The sequence below is a fragment of the Alligator mississippiensis genome, chromosome 5, assembly GCF_030867095.1.
Source record: "Alligator mississippiensis isolate rAllMis1 chromosome 5, rAllMis1, whole genome shotgun sequence".
Lineage (NCBI taxonomy): Eukaryota > Metazoa > Chordata > Crocodylia > Alligatoridae > Alligator > Alligator mississippiensis.
Window position 1 is genome coordinate 97,864,625 of NC_081828.1, and position 13,922 is coordinate 97,878,546.

General features: G+C 42.8%; 1 long non-coding RNA gene across 2 annotated transcripts in view; it reads right to left on the reverse strand.

Annotated features, from left to right (window-relative positions):
• LOC109282312 (uncharacterized) overlaps positions 1–5,592 on the reverse strand; it is a 48,739-nt gene extending 43,147 nt beyond the window's left edge. For both annotated transcript variants that reach the window (XR_002089254.2, XR_002089249.2), the window contains exon 1: positions 5,370–5,592. This is a non-coding gene — a long non-coding RNA (uncharacterized LOC109282312). The remainder of the gene's footprint in view (positions 1–5,369) is intronic.
• Between the last annotated feature and the right edge of the window lie 8,330 nt (positions 5,593–13,922).

Here is a 13,922-nt window from a genome sequence, read left to right on the forward strand (position 1 = left end):
ACCATCCCCTGTCATTCTTGGGACGCTGGAAGAACAGATCGTCTCTCTCTTCAAGGATTATGCTACGGACTGTGCCTGTCAGCTTTGCAGCCTGAGTACCTTGGACTAGGTGAGACCCCAGCACTTGCTCTCTCTCTCTCTTCTGTCTAGGGATAAACTTCTGAACCTGAACTGTATCAAGTTAAGCTTGAGCTGTTTCCCCAAATACTTAGTGAAACCAGGGTAGTATTGTAATTGTTTGTGTTTGTTTTTCTTTTGCATGTCTATTACTACTAGTACTATTATATGTTTCATATGCTTAGCAATAAATAACTTTTATAGTCAAACTGGTAGTAATTGGGTATATTTTTCCTTCTCTGCTTCTCTTTCCTCCCGTGCTCTGCAGCAACGCTTCTTTTACCTATGCTAAAGATCCCTGTGAAGCCCAAATTATTGTGGGGTCTGCTCATCAAGAGGCCAAAGATTGGGACGTGCTGAGTTTGAAACACATAAGGGGATCAGCTTGTACAGGCTGATTGACCCAGTTGGACTCAGACGTGCCCTTATGAACTGAATGCTGGCCCATGAGGGTGTCAGCTGGACACCCAGCCGGATTCACAGGGATTCTGTTCACCTGTGTGCTTGTGTCTGACTGCACTTTATTGTTGCTCTTATGAACTGATTCTTGCCATATGAGGGTGTCAGCCTGTCCATGCTGACCAGCCCGGCCAGGTCAGGCGTGTCACGTTAATCTGTGTGTGTTTGTGTGTATGACTGATTTGGTGCCTGGAGGAACCCAGTCCCATTGAGATTGAGTCCTGCAAGATAGCTCCACTGGGGGTGAGGGCTTGCAGAAGGGAGAGATACAGCTCCGTATAGTAACACAAGCAGCACATTGACACAATCACCAAGACCCTAGAAACTATCCCTAATAAATGAGCACACCCCAAAGTAATGGGCAAATTTGGTAACATTGATAAGCTTTAGTTAAAGTACACCTGCTGCCATTTTGAAGCACAGATATGCTGATACACAAGATGTTTCTGGGACTTTAATTAGAACATCTTTTAGAGACAATCTAATTAAAGCACAACCCCCCAGAGCATGTGTAAAAATGCCCAATTAGCCTTACCTATAAAGTAGCATAAGGATGTCTACAGTAGCATAAGGATGTCAGGCAGTAGTTAAGTGACACCCCTCTTATTCTGGGGATCAAGAAATGGCTACAATTCAGCAAGATGGAAGGTCACATCCAACTCCCAGGCCACTCTAACAATGTGAAAAAGGCTAAATAATGTGTAACATTATTCCCCACAATTTGCTTCTATGATCCACATTCTATTAACAGAAATCAATTGAGTGCAACACTAGCTGACCATGGAAAGAATTAAAGTTTAACTTTAAAAAGGTTCAAATGACATTATGTGGTTAAGAATGCCCCACTTCTCCTAATGAGAAATGATGGTTATGAAGACAAAACCAAACCAATTAAAGACCAATTAGACTCATGTGATTTTGGAGATCAACTCAGCCACGCACATATCTTAATCCATCCCTACATCCCTAAACTTTATTTTTAGCTTTAACAGAGAAATGTGTTCAACTGTAATCCTCAAATGATACCGAAAGAAGTTTCATATTTCTCAGCTTTAATCTAAACCCTAACACTGATCTGACGTAATGCTATTTGAAGGATGTGGAGTTGATGTATAACAATCCACTCCTGTATGTACTGTAAATTACCAGATTATAATGCTTGTTATTGTAAACTAGATGTACAAATGGATTTAGGCATCCCCTTTCAGTATCTACATTCAAAATGTGCAGCCCTCAAAAGTCTGCTCAGCTCCTAACTCCAGAGTCAAACTCCACAAGCCACACAAATTATTGATACTGAAGCTTATCACATGCCTAAAGTTCTGCTTCTGAGAGTATTCAGGAGTACCTCAGTGCTGACAGCATCAAGTACAATTCAGCATCTCTCTTACACCTTGCACCTTTCAGGATGCAGACACTGGATGTTTCTTTCCTTTTCTCACTGGCTGAACTCAATCTGTTGAAAAGTCCTACTGTGCACTTACAGGATGGCTCCCAGACATGAAACAACCTGAGAAGGCACACACCTCCATCTATTAGCTCACACAGATAGGTGTGGCATGGGTTTACTTCCTTCCTTGCCTGAAAGGATTTTTACCCATGTGAGAAGGGACAACAGTAATAAACACAAGACTCCCAGGAGGAGAAGGGTCCAAAAGGAATGAGAGTGAGGGAACAGGAGGAGAGTGGAGATTCTGGAGCAGCTGTTCCATGCAGCTCAGGTAAGCCACAGGAGAGAAGGGTGAGGCTGGAGAGAAACGGAGTGGTGAGAAGAGAGGTGGAGTCAGAGAGAGGGGGGGAAAGAAAAGCCCCAGTGAGCAGAGACTTGGCGAGAGTGAAAGATTAAAGGAGAGAGACATTCCAATGAAGGGAGGTAATGAGGTAACCTTCAAGAAAAAAAAAACAAAAACAAAAGGGAAATTGCCTCCCCCTAGGAGAGAATGTCTGGACTGAGACTGTGATTGTTGTTTATGATGTGTCTCATGGTTAGACAGATACATACCTAATGAAAAGGAAAACAAAAACAAAGGAGGCAATTGGGATGTAAAATGCTGTAAATCCTGAGGAAGAGGAATCATGCCCAAGAGGGAATAAAGGAATAAAGAAAACTAGAACCCAGGGCAAAGAGGACAAGGCTGACATAAAAGTAATAGATAAGCCATAACCCAGTTGAGTTGAATTTATATCCGAGCGAGATCCTATTCAAGTTATGTTTATTTAATTGATGTAAAGAATTAATGATAGTCTGGCTAACAGCTGGAAGATAATAGATGTAAGCTTAAATATCGAGAAATAAAAGACCTCATAAAACTGGCTCAAATGACGTAGAGTTGTAATTGACCATTAATGGGTGACACATTAGACACTTTCAAGAAGAAGGGGGAAACAAAAGTGTATTCCTTAAAGGATCCTCTTCCTCACAATAGATTGGCAGCTCTTAAGACAGTAGATAATAATTGACACCTCCTGACTTATAACATCGTATATTAATCAAGACGTGGCAGGAGAGAGTCGGTAAATACCATTATATTAGCATACGATGCAATCTGAAATAAAAAAGTGTGGGAGCGCGCCCCAAGTTAGACACAACCCCCGACACTATGATTCATACAAACCCTGGAGTGTGCAACAACCACTATTCCAACTAGTTTCAATCCCTCTTGCTGAAGATATTCATCTTTGAATACAATAACTACATTCTACAAAAGTAAATATGACTATGGTCTTGGGGCTAGCTTATTCACTCTGAAAGGGGGCAATATGGAACTTACAACACAGAATATTTTATCTAAAATAAAATACTATTCTTTAAAAACAAACATTCAGGTGCCTGTCTTCAAAAGAGAATTCAGTACTGACAATCATATGTAAAGCAATGCACTTTATTCCAGTACAGGATAAGGAATATAAGTGATAGGCAGGATGTAAAACATGCCTGCTCCCTCCTTCTTATTGGCTACCTTCTATGGCTCCCTACTTAGCAAACCATCTTTTGTTGATATCATTCTTAAGTGGTAATTCTCTTCATAGATTGTATGAGTGCAATTACTTGTATGCTGGGAATTGCATTAGGTGGCCAGACATCTAAGAGTTGGATGTGACAATGCTGAACACTGTCTTGTCTATAATGTGATCCTTTGTGAATCCAGCTCTAAATTAATGCACTGTTTATTGAGTAAACTGAAAATTTAGTTCCACAGCAAGGCTTTTGGGAAAATGACAGGAAAATAATATAATGATTTTGGATGAGTAACCTGACAATCCATTCATTAGAGGTCATTAGGCTACCATGCCTGAATGATCAGCTATGAAGATTCTTCTTTCAGGTCCCAATCAAATAACAAGATTTGCTTTACTAAATTAAGGTCAAACTACCATAAACAGTTAATTCTCAGTGTAGAAGTGGGGGCATTGTCAGGAATGTGTTTGTAAGTAATAGGCTGGCAGACATGCACTAAAAGGTCTGAAAACATTGATCAGGTTTAAGAAGCTCTTTGTATTGCAAACCTTAGGAAAATAGGTGTGTGTGTGTATATATATTTTTTATTCTTATTTCTCCTATGTTAAGATTCATCCTTGCTCTTAATCCTAAATAATATTTAGTTTTAGAAAAGCTATCATCTGTTTTAAGCACCAGGTAACAGGCTTCTGAAAAAAAGAACTACAGATGTTCAAACCCAGTCAGACCTGTTAACCAGGTGGGAAGGAACACAGGTGTAATCTGGTACCTGTTTTAAGTGAAGGGAAAGGTTAGCAGGTAACAGCAGAACACAGCAATTCCAGAGTGGAGTTCTCCTTCGAGTCAGACATACTTAGAGACAGAACATTAGCTGAATGTACAGAGCTAGGTTGCGGAGCTGTCAGCTATGCCAGCCCTGGCCACATAATAAGCCCCACACTGTCCAGGAAGTATAGCACAGTCTAGGAAGTATAACAGTAAATAATCAAAGAAACCCACGAACATTTTTTTAAGGGAAACTGCTATTGAACTAGGTTGCTTGCAGGCCCCAGATACAAGTGAAAGTTCGAGCTTCACTAATGTTCAGTGAGCATTAATGCTCCTTTTCTAATGCACATGAAATTTAGTACCTCCAATGTGAGGTACTAATTTAATGCACATTAGGCTGTGCTAATGTGCAGTAGTGAGTTTGCGTTTTTTTTTAGCGACGCTTAATGCACAGTAGACTATTTTACTGTGAATTACTATAATGTCATTTTTTTATATGACACTTTAATGCACACTAAAATAGTCTACTGCACATTAAAGCACACATGTAGGCAGGCCCAATGAGTAGGAAGTGCTTGAATTCTTCATTCCATTTCAGTTATTCAGAGTGAGACATCTAAATTCAAATCTCAGTTCCTCAGACTTGAAGACAGCATTGATAATACTTTGTCTCAATTATTAAAAATGCTAGTATTAAAGTTATTAGTGAGTACATCTACATGAGACACATTACTGCTCATTAGCATAGTTTACTGTGCAGTAAGTATGTGCATCCTACTTGTGAATGCATTTACTGCATGACAAAAACCCTTAATCCTGTTTAAATTTGCTACTTGCAACTGCAGTCAGCAAATTTAAGAGGGATTAGTTAATGTGCATGTAAAAGAGTAAACAGTGATGCGGCAAAAAGAGCCGGGGAACGCCGCTTCTGGAGCTATTACCATATAAGGATAGAAGCTCTGGGAAAAGAAAAGAAAGAGAAGACAGGAGTCTCAGAAGAAAATAAAGAGAGAGCACCTGACGGAGAAAGGGAGGGAAAAAGAAGATCCCCAGGAGATACACTTACCTCAGGATTTCTCTCGGCGCCGGAGAAAGCGGAACTCAGAGAAAGAGGGGTGGATCCCTGAAGAGGCACACAAGATGAGGCTGACAGTCACACTGAAAAGTAAACAAAAAAAAAAAGAGAAGAGTGAATTCAGTCTCACAAGCTTAGAGAAGGCATCTGAGTGTTGACCACAGGAATTCAAGGCTTCAGGCACGTGCAAGATAAAAGGTACACACTTGTGATAACAGAAATAAAGAGAAAGAATACAATGGGGTTTGAAGAGAATATTCTGCCCCAAGAAAAAAATAAACAGACGAACCAAAGTTAAAGACTTTGTTCCCTACTACCAAGTTCAGCCCAACTGAACTGATAATAGTTATGTAAGACCAGTATATAGATAGAACTACAAAACTGATATAATTGATAAAAAAATGGATAAAAGGACCACTTCTGTTTAAAGATAAAGAAAGTTTGTATAGTGTTATAAAGAATAAAAATAAAGACAAGTGTAAATCTGCACCCGATTATGAATATATATACATATCGGGGAGTGTATGTGAATAGTCGGAAGGCATGTGAAGTTTTCCTCTATAATACCGGGACTCCTAATAGGGACACCAAAAAAAAAAAATTAAGTAAAATAAAATAAATATATATAATAACCCTCCTGATGAGTGACATCATAAATTAGAACATATAATAATATCCAAGACGTGGCAGGTGGGAAAGTCAGGGTACTTACAGTTCTTTGGGAGATTATAAGAGGATACAGAGAGGCATCGTAAGGTCCACCATCACAGTGCACATGTAGACACGACCCAGGAGCAAGCTACTCAGGATCATTGTAAATACATGTGTACACATGCCCAGTGTGTGGTTAAACAAGTTCTTCACCTTGGCTTGCTACCTTATTCTGAAGCTGAATGTCAACATAAATAGGACCATGGGATGAAGCAAAATTTCCTCTACACACCTTCTTAATATATAATTAGGAGGCAAAGAAGTAAGATTATTGTACATTTGTGATTCATTCTTACCCTATAAAGAGTTGGAATGGGACATTCTGGAAGCCCCTTCACACTAGTGGTATGGTGGCAAATGAATCTATTCCAGAAGCCATCATTATTCTATGTTGACATATATACAAGTTCCAGGTGATGTTACATTGAGGAAGAAATGGAATTCCCTTTAAAGGCCAGAAATGAATGTGTTATGTATATCATGCACCATGCAATGTCTCAGAAGTCTTTAAGATTACCAGAGTGCAATAAAACGTAGGGCACCTATACACATGTCAGAACTCTGCTCCGACACATGCTAATTAGCATGCATCAGAGCAGACTCAATTAATCATGATTAAGAAGCATGCTAATTAGGATGATCTAGCAGCCTCTGCATCATGTGTACTCAGCATCCCCGCATTTCAAAAGGGTGGTGAGGGCATTCTAACTAAAGCACCCTGCTGCCATTTTGAAGAGTGGGATGCTGAATTCACATGACCCTGTGGGTACTTTAATTAGAGCAGCTCTCAGACCCACTCTAAAGTGCCCACACCTCCACTGTGGAGCAGGTGTATAGACGCCAATATGGCCTGGAAAGTATATTTAAGAGAAAGTTAACTATGTGCATTACCACATCCTGAAATGAAATATTAGAGCTTCTCAAAACTAAGTTTTTATATTTTTAGGGAAATTCTGATATTTCAACCTCTGTGCTATCCCAAAAACAAACAAAACTTTTCAGTTTTATAGAACCATAATTTGTAGTTTAAAATATTCATATCTTTCATTTCACCTCAGTTGAACATGGACTATGTCCTGCTGACACAGCACCTCATGCCCTTTGCAGTTCAGTCCCAGCTCATTTGGACATTGGTCTTCTGTATGAGTTAGGTTCCTCAGCAAAAGGGTACCTATGTATTATGGTAGCCCAATCAGAAGGGAGATTGTGGTAAGTCATAAGCAACACAGCTGAGAAAAGGACATGACCTATAGTAAATTATAGGGATATAATATAGCCAAACAACAACTACAGCAACAGCCCATAAAGCTATTTTATTTTGGAAGAAACTCAAATATTTTGATCTGGTTAACAACAAAATTATAATTTTCTGTTGATAAAATTGAAAATTTTGGCCATAACTAAGAATTTTCTCATGGAATGTGCAAGTTTTACATAAATTACTTTCCCCACTTAAATACAATTTGTACAGGAACTTTCCAGCAGTGTTGTTTAAAAACAGTAACTTCAAAACAATTGTAATAAAAAAAAATCTTACACTTATCAAATATGTGTTTCAAATGCAAATGTACTCAAAATATTACCTCTTACTATAAATAGTAAGTAACTTTATTTTAAAACTCACCATGACTTCTTATTTTAACAGCTTAGTGAAAGCGGTGGCCAGGTGGGGGAGTGCCTGTGGTGTGAGCAATGTCTCCTGGTGCTGTCTGTCAGGAAACAGGCAAGAGAGCTACAGAAAGAGGTGGTTAGGCTCTAAGGCATCCTTTGCCATGGGGAGTTCATCAATTCAGTGCTGAAGTTGACCTCTGGGACTGTGGAGAAAGACCTGCAAGAGGCAGTGCTAGAGAAGGGAGAGGACATGGACTCCCAGGAAGGTGGAAGCTGGAAGCTTGTGACCTTTGGCAGCAAGCAGAAATCCTCATCTTCAACTGCAGCAGTTTGTCTGGAAAACAGATATGGTGTCCTGCATGGAGTACTTTCCATTGGTGAAGGAGGACAGGCCAGGTAGGCCTCCCCACGGTGGGAATGATTGAGACCACCACCACCAAGAACAAACACTGGGTGGTAGTGGCTGGAGATTCCCTTCTGTGGGGGATGGAAAGATACATTTGATGATCTGGCCTGTTGTCTCAGGAAGTCTGCTGCTTGCCCACAGCCCAGATCTAAGATGTCATGGAAGGATTACTGAGATTCATCCAGCCCTCTGACACTGCTCATCCACATGGACACCAATGGTACTGCCAGAAGAGACCCTGAGAAGTTTACAGGCCTCTAGGTGTAAGGGTGAAGGGGATGGGGGCTCATGTGATATTCTCTTTGATCTTTCTTGTCAAGGGGAAGGGCCTGGGTAGGAGTGGGTGCATCATGTAGATCAATATCTGGCTGCATAGGTGGTGTCACCAGCAGGGCTTTGGCTTCTTTGACCATGGGATGATGTTCCAAAAGATGGATTGCTAGAAAGGGATGGGATCCACCTGATGAAGAGAGGGAAAAGCATCTTGACAGACAGTCTCTCTAACCTAGTGAGGAGGACTTTACCCTAGGTTTGCCAGTACAGACCAAAGCCCAGGGGTAAGTGGGGAATTGGGTGACCTGGAAGAACAGCAAACACAGGGGTGAGGAGCAACATAAGAGGTTTCTCATTCTTCCGGACACATCAGGGCAATCAACTAGTTACCTCAAGTGCCCATACACAAATTCACATTGGGAAACAAGCAGGAACAATTGGAAGTCCTTGCACAGTCATGAAACTATGAGTTGATTGGAATAACAGAGACTTGGTGGGAAATCTCACATGACTGGAGCACTGTCATGGATGAGTACAAACTGTTCAGGAAGGACAGGTAGGGGAGAAGAACAGGAGGAGTTGCAATTTAGGTAAAAACAGCCTGAGACCTCTGGTTGCTCTGACCTCTGGTATGAAACTGGATATAGGTATGTGGAAAGTTTCTTGGTTAGAGTCAGAAGAGTAAGCAAGGGTGATGTTATGGTGGGGCTCTACTATAGCTCACCAGAGCAGGAGGAAGAGGTGGATGAGGCTTTCTTCAAACAGCTAGAGGAAGGTTCTCAATCACAGGCCCTGGTTCACATGGGTGACTTAAATCACCTTGACATCTGCTTGAAGGGTAATACAGCAGTAAGCAAGCAATTCAGGAAGTTTTTGGAGAGTGTTGGGAACAACTTCCTGGTGCAAATGCTGGCAGCAGTAACCATGAGATGATTGAGTTTAGGATCCTGAGGAAAGGAAGGATGGAAAGCAGGACAGTAAGAACCCTGGACTTCAGAAAAGGAGGCTTTGATTCACTTAGGGAGCACATGGGTAGGATCCCCTGGGAAGCCAGTCTAGAGAACCAACTGTACTTTAAAGAAGCCTTACCGAGAGTGCAGGAACAAACCATCCTTATGTGCCAGAAGACCAGCAAGTATGGCAGAAGACCAGTTTGGCTTAGCAAACTCTGCAGCAAAATAAAACACAAAAAGGAAGCTTATAAGAAGTGGAAACTTGGACAAATAGCTAGGGAGGAGCATAAGAATATTGCTCTGGCATGCAGGGATGAAGTCAGGAAAGCCAAATCACAGTTGGAGTTGCAGCTAGCAAGGAATGTGAAGTGGAACAAGAAGGACTTCTATAAGTATGTCAGTAATAAGAGGAAGATCAGGGAAAGTGTGGGTCCCTTCCTGAATGGGGGAGGCAACCTAGTGACAGAGGATGCAGAAAAAAAATTCCTTTTTCACTTCAGCTTTCACAGGCAAGGTCAGCTCCCAGACTACTGTACCTGGCAGCACAGTCTGAGGAGGAGGTTAGCAGCCAACAGTGGCAAAAGAACAGGTTAGGGACTACTTAGAAAAACTAGACATGTACAAGTCCATGGGGCCACATGGGAAGCACACAAGAGTGGTGAGGGAGTTCGCTGCTGTTATTAAAGAGCCTCTGGCCATCATCTTTGAAAACTCATGGCAATTGGGAAAGGTCCCAGATGACTGGAAAAGAGCATATATAGTGCCCATATTTAAGAAAAGGAAAAAAGGAGGATCCAGGAAATTACAGACCAATCAGCCTCACTTCAGTTCCTGGCAAAATCATGGTGAAGATCCTCAAGGAATCCATTACTAAGCACATGCCTAACCAATCTGATTGATGAGATGACTGGCTGTGTGGATGCAGAGAGACCAGTGGATGTGGTATACGTTGATTTTTAGCAAGCCTTTTGATATGGTCTCCCACAACTTTCTCTTAGAGAAGCCAAGGAAGTACAGGCTGGATGAATAGACTGTAAAATGGACGGATTACTGGCTGGAGCATCAGGCTCAGACTGTAGTAATCAATGATTCAATGTCTAGTTGGCAGCTGGTATCAAGTGAATTGTTGCCAGCAGGACAAGGAAAGTGATTATTACCCTCTACCCAGCACTGGTGAGGCCACACTTGGAGTACTGTGTTCAGTTTTGGACCCCCTGCCTCCCCACCACCACCACCACCACCACCACAGAAAAGATAAGGATAAATTGGAAACAGTCCAGTGGAGGGCACTGAAAATGATGAGGGGGCTGGGGCACTTGAATTATGAGGAAAGGCTGAAGGAACTGGAGTCTGGAGAAGAGAAGACTGAGAGGGGATTTAATAGCAGCCTTCAACTACCTGAAGGGGAGTTACAAAAAGGATGGAGCTAGACTATTTTCAGTGGTGGCAGGTGACAGAACAAGGAGCAACAGTCTCAAGTTGCAGCAAAGGAAGTTTAGGTTAGATATTAGGAAGAATTTTCTCACTGGGAAGGTAGTAAACCACTGGAACAGGTTACCTAGAGAGATTGTAGACTCTCCATCCTTGGAGCCATAGGAAAAATAGTGATTTAGTAGATATATTTTTAAATCTGGATCAACTAATAAAGAACATCATCTAAGTCCAAATAATAATAAAATTTATTTGCAAGTTAAAGGCTTTTGGGTCTCACCTAATTAAAAATAATCTTCTACCCATGTAAAATAGTCAAAATGTTGAAGGAAGAACAAAAGAAGATAAATTGATACAGCAAGCTTTACAGCAGAAACCACAGTTGAATAAGACATTAAGGTGTCATCAGGACAACAGCACTGGAGGTGGCACCGAAAGGACTCCATATAAGGATTTGCCCAAAAATGTGTTACTGTGCATATGACACAGAGACAGTCAGTAGTCAGTTAGTAGTAGTACAGTTCAACGTTTGACATTTTTTCATGTGCAGCAGCCCATGTAGATGGTGACCCAGCTGCCTGGGGCGTGGATGCTTCAGTGCAGGGGCTGCCTTCAAGATAGCCCCATGCTAAATCACCCTTATGCTCCATCCAACCCCTCTGCAGCTCATTCAGCCCAGCCAGAGCAGCTCCACGCAGGGTCTCCTGGGGCTACTCCAACTAGCCTCTAGGTGCTTCTCATGAATAAACACAGTCTGCTCTTTAGTGAGAGAGGCAGTGGTCTTCTGGAAAGAGATGGCCTCCACCTCACTGCACTGGGGAGGAGCTCTTCTCAGCCAGAATGGCTGACCTGCTTGACTGGGCTTTAAACTATACCCGGGATGGGGGGGGGAGGGGGGACTACCACCACAGCAAGCCCATTGGGCAACTTTTGCAAAACCAGAAGGCTAAAGCACTCAAGGGAACCCACCCCTACCCCAGCCCTGAGAAAATGTGTTCCTAGGAGTGTAGGGAAGACTAAGGCCTCCAATGGAACTCTTACATGACTGTACACCAATGCTAGGAGCTTGGGAAACAAACAAGAGGAACTTGTCCTCCTGTTAAACAATGAGTACTACTCTGGATTTTAACTACTCTGGGTGAATTGGCTAGAGGGTCGCACCCAGAGAGTCGTAGTGGATGGGTTGGTATCGACCTGGAAGGGTGTGGGCAGTGGAGTCCCGCAGGGCTTGGTCCTAGGACCGATACTCTTGAATGCCTTCATCAGCAACTTGGACGAGGGAGTGAAGTGTACTCTGTCCAAGTTTGTGGATGACAAAAAAGGTGGGGAGAAGTAGACATGCCGGAGGGCAGGGAACAACTACAAGCAGACCTGGACAGGTTGGACAAATGGGCAGAAAACAACAGAATGCAATTCAACAAGGAGAAATGCAAAGTGCTACACCTAGGGAGGAAAATATCCAGCATACCTACTGCCTAGGAAATTACCTGCTTGGTGGCACGGAAGTGGAAAGGGATCTTGGAGTCCACTAGGACTCCAAGATAAACATGATTCGGCAGTGTGACGAAGCCATCAGAAAAGCTAATGGCATTTTATCGTGCATCAGCAGATGCATGATGAACAGATCCAAGGAGGTGATACTTCCCCTCTATTGGGCGCTGGTCAGACCGCAGTTGGGATACTGTGTTCAGTTTTGGGCGCCACAGTTCAAGAGAGATGTGGATAACCTGTAGAGGGTCCAGAGAAGGGCCACTCCTATGGTTAAGGGCTTGCAGGCCAAGCCCTATGAGGAGAGACTGGGGCTCCTGGATCTCTTCAGCCTCCGCAAGAGAAGGTTGAGAGGTGACCATGTGGCTGCCTATAAGTTCATCACAGGGGCACAGAAGTGAATTGGTGAGGTTTTATTCACCAAGGCGCCCCCAGGGGTTACAAGAAATAATGGCCACAAGCTAGCAGAGAGCAGATTTAGACTAGACATTAGGAATAACTTCTTCACAGTTAGAGTGGCCAAGGTCTGGAATGGGCTCCCAAGGGAGGTGGTGCTCTCCCCTACCCTGGGGGTCTTCAAGAGGAGGTTAGATAGGCATCTAGCTGGGGTCATCTAGACCCAGCACTCTTTCCTGCCTATGCAGGGGGTCAGACTTGATGATCTATTGAGGTTCCTTCTGACCCTAACATCTATGAATCTATGAACCTATAAAGGATGGAAGACTGGAGTCACCACAAAGGAGGAGTATTCGGCACTGGTCTGGACCTGGGGGCGAACTAGGAAAGCCAAGGCTGCGACCGAACTCCAACTGGCTACACGTATCAAGGACAAGAAAAGTCATTTTTTAGATATGTGGGGAGCCAGAAGGAAAACAAAGGTAACATTGGACCCCTGCTAGACCAAATGGGACAACTGACAACCGACACCCAGGAAAAAGCGACCTGCTTAATGGGTATTTTGCATTGGTTTTTCACCAGCCCCAAGGGATCACCCTGCTCAACATGGTACAGAACTGCCAGAGTGAGGGAAAATTGTTACCCTACATCACTGTAGACCATATAAAGAAACACTTTGAGGGGCTGGACTTCTTTAAGTCAGCTGGCCCAGACATTGTACACCCCAGGGCCATCATAGCTCAGTCACTGGCATGGACGTTCGAGAACTCATGGCGCTCAGGTGAAGTGCCCAAAGATTGGAAGAAGGCCAATGTGGTGCCTGTCTTCAAAAAAGGAAGTAAAGTAGATCCAGGGAACTACAAGCCTATCAGCAGGAAAGACCTGGGAAAAAAATATCAAAGAGACCATTCTTGACAAAATTGGCTAATGGCAACATCTTGAGGGACAGTCAGCATGGGTCTGTTGCAGGTAAGTCTTGCCTGACCAATCTCATCTCCTTCTATGACTAGGTAACATATCACTTGGAGAAGGGAGAAGAGATTGACGTCATATATCTTGACTTAAAAAAGCCTTTGATCTAGTGTCCCACGATCTCCTTATGGAAAAATTGGCCACCTGCAGGCTCAGCTACATCACAGTCCGATGGCCGGGGAATTGGCTCTGAGGTTGGACCCAGAGAGAGGTAATCAATGGAAGTAAATCATCATGGTGCACCTTGACCAGTGGCCTCCCCCAGGGCTCCTTCCTTGGGTCTATACTCTTTAACATCTTTAT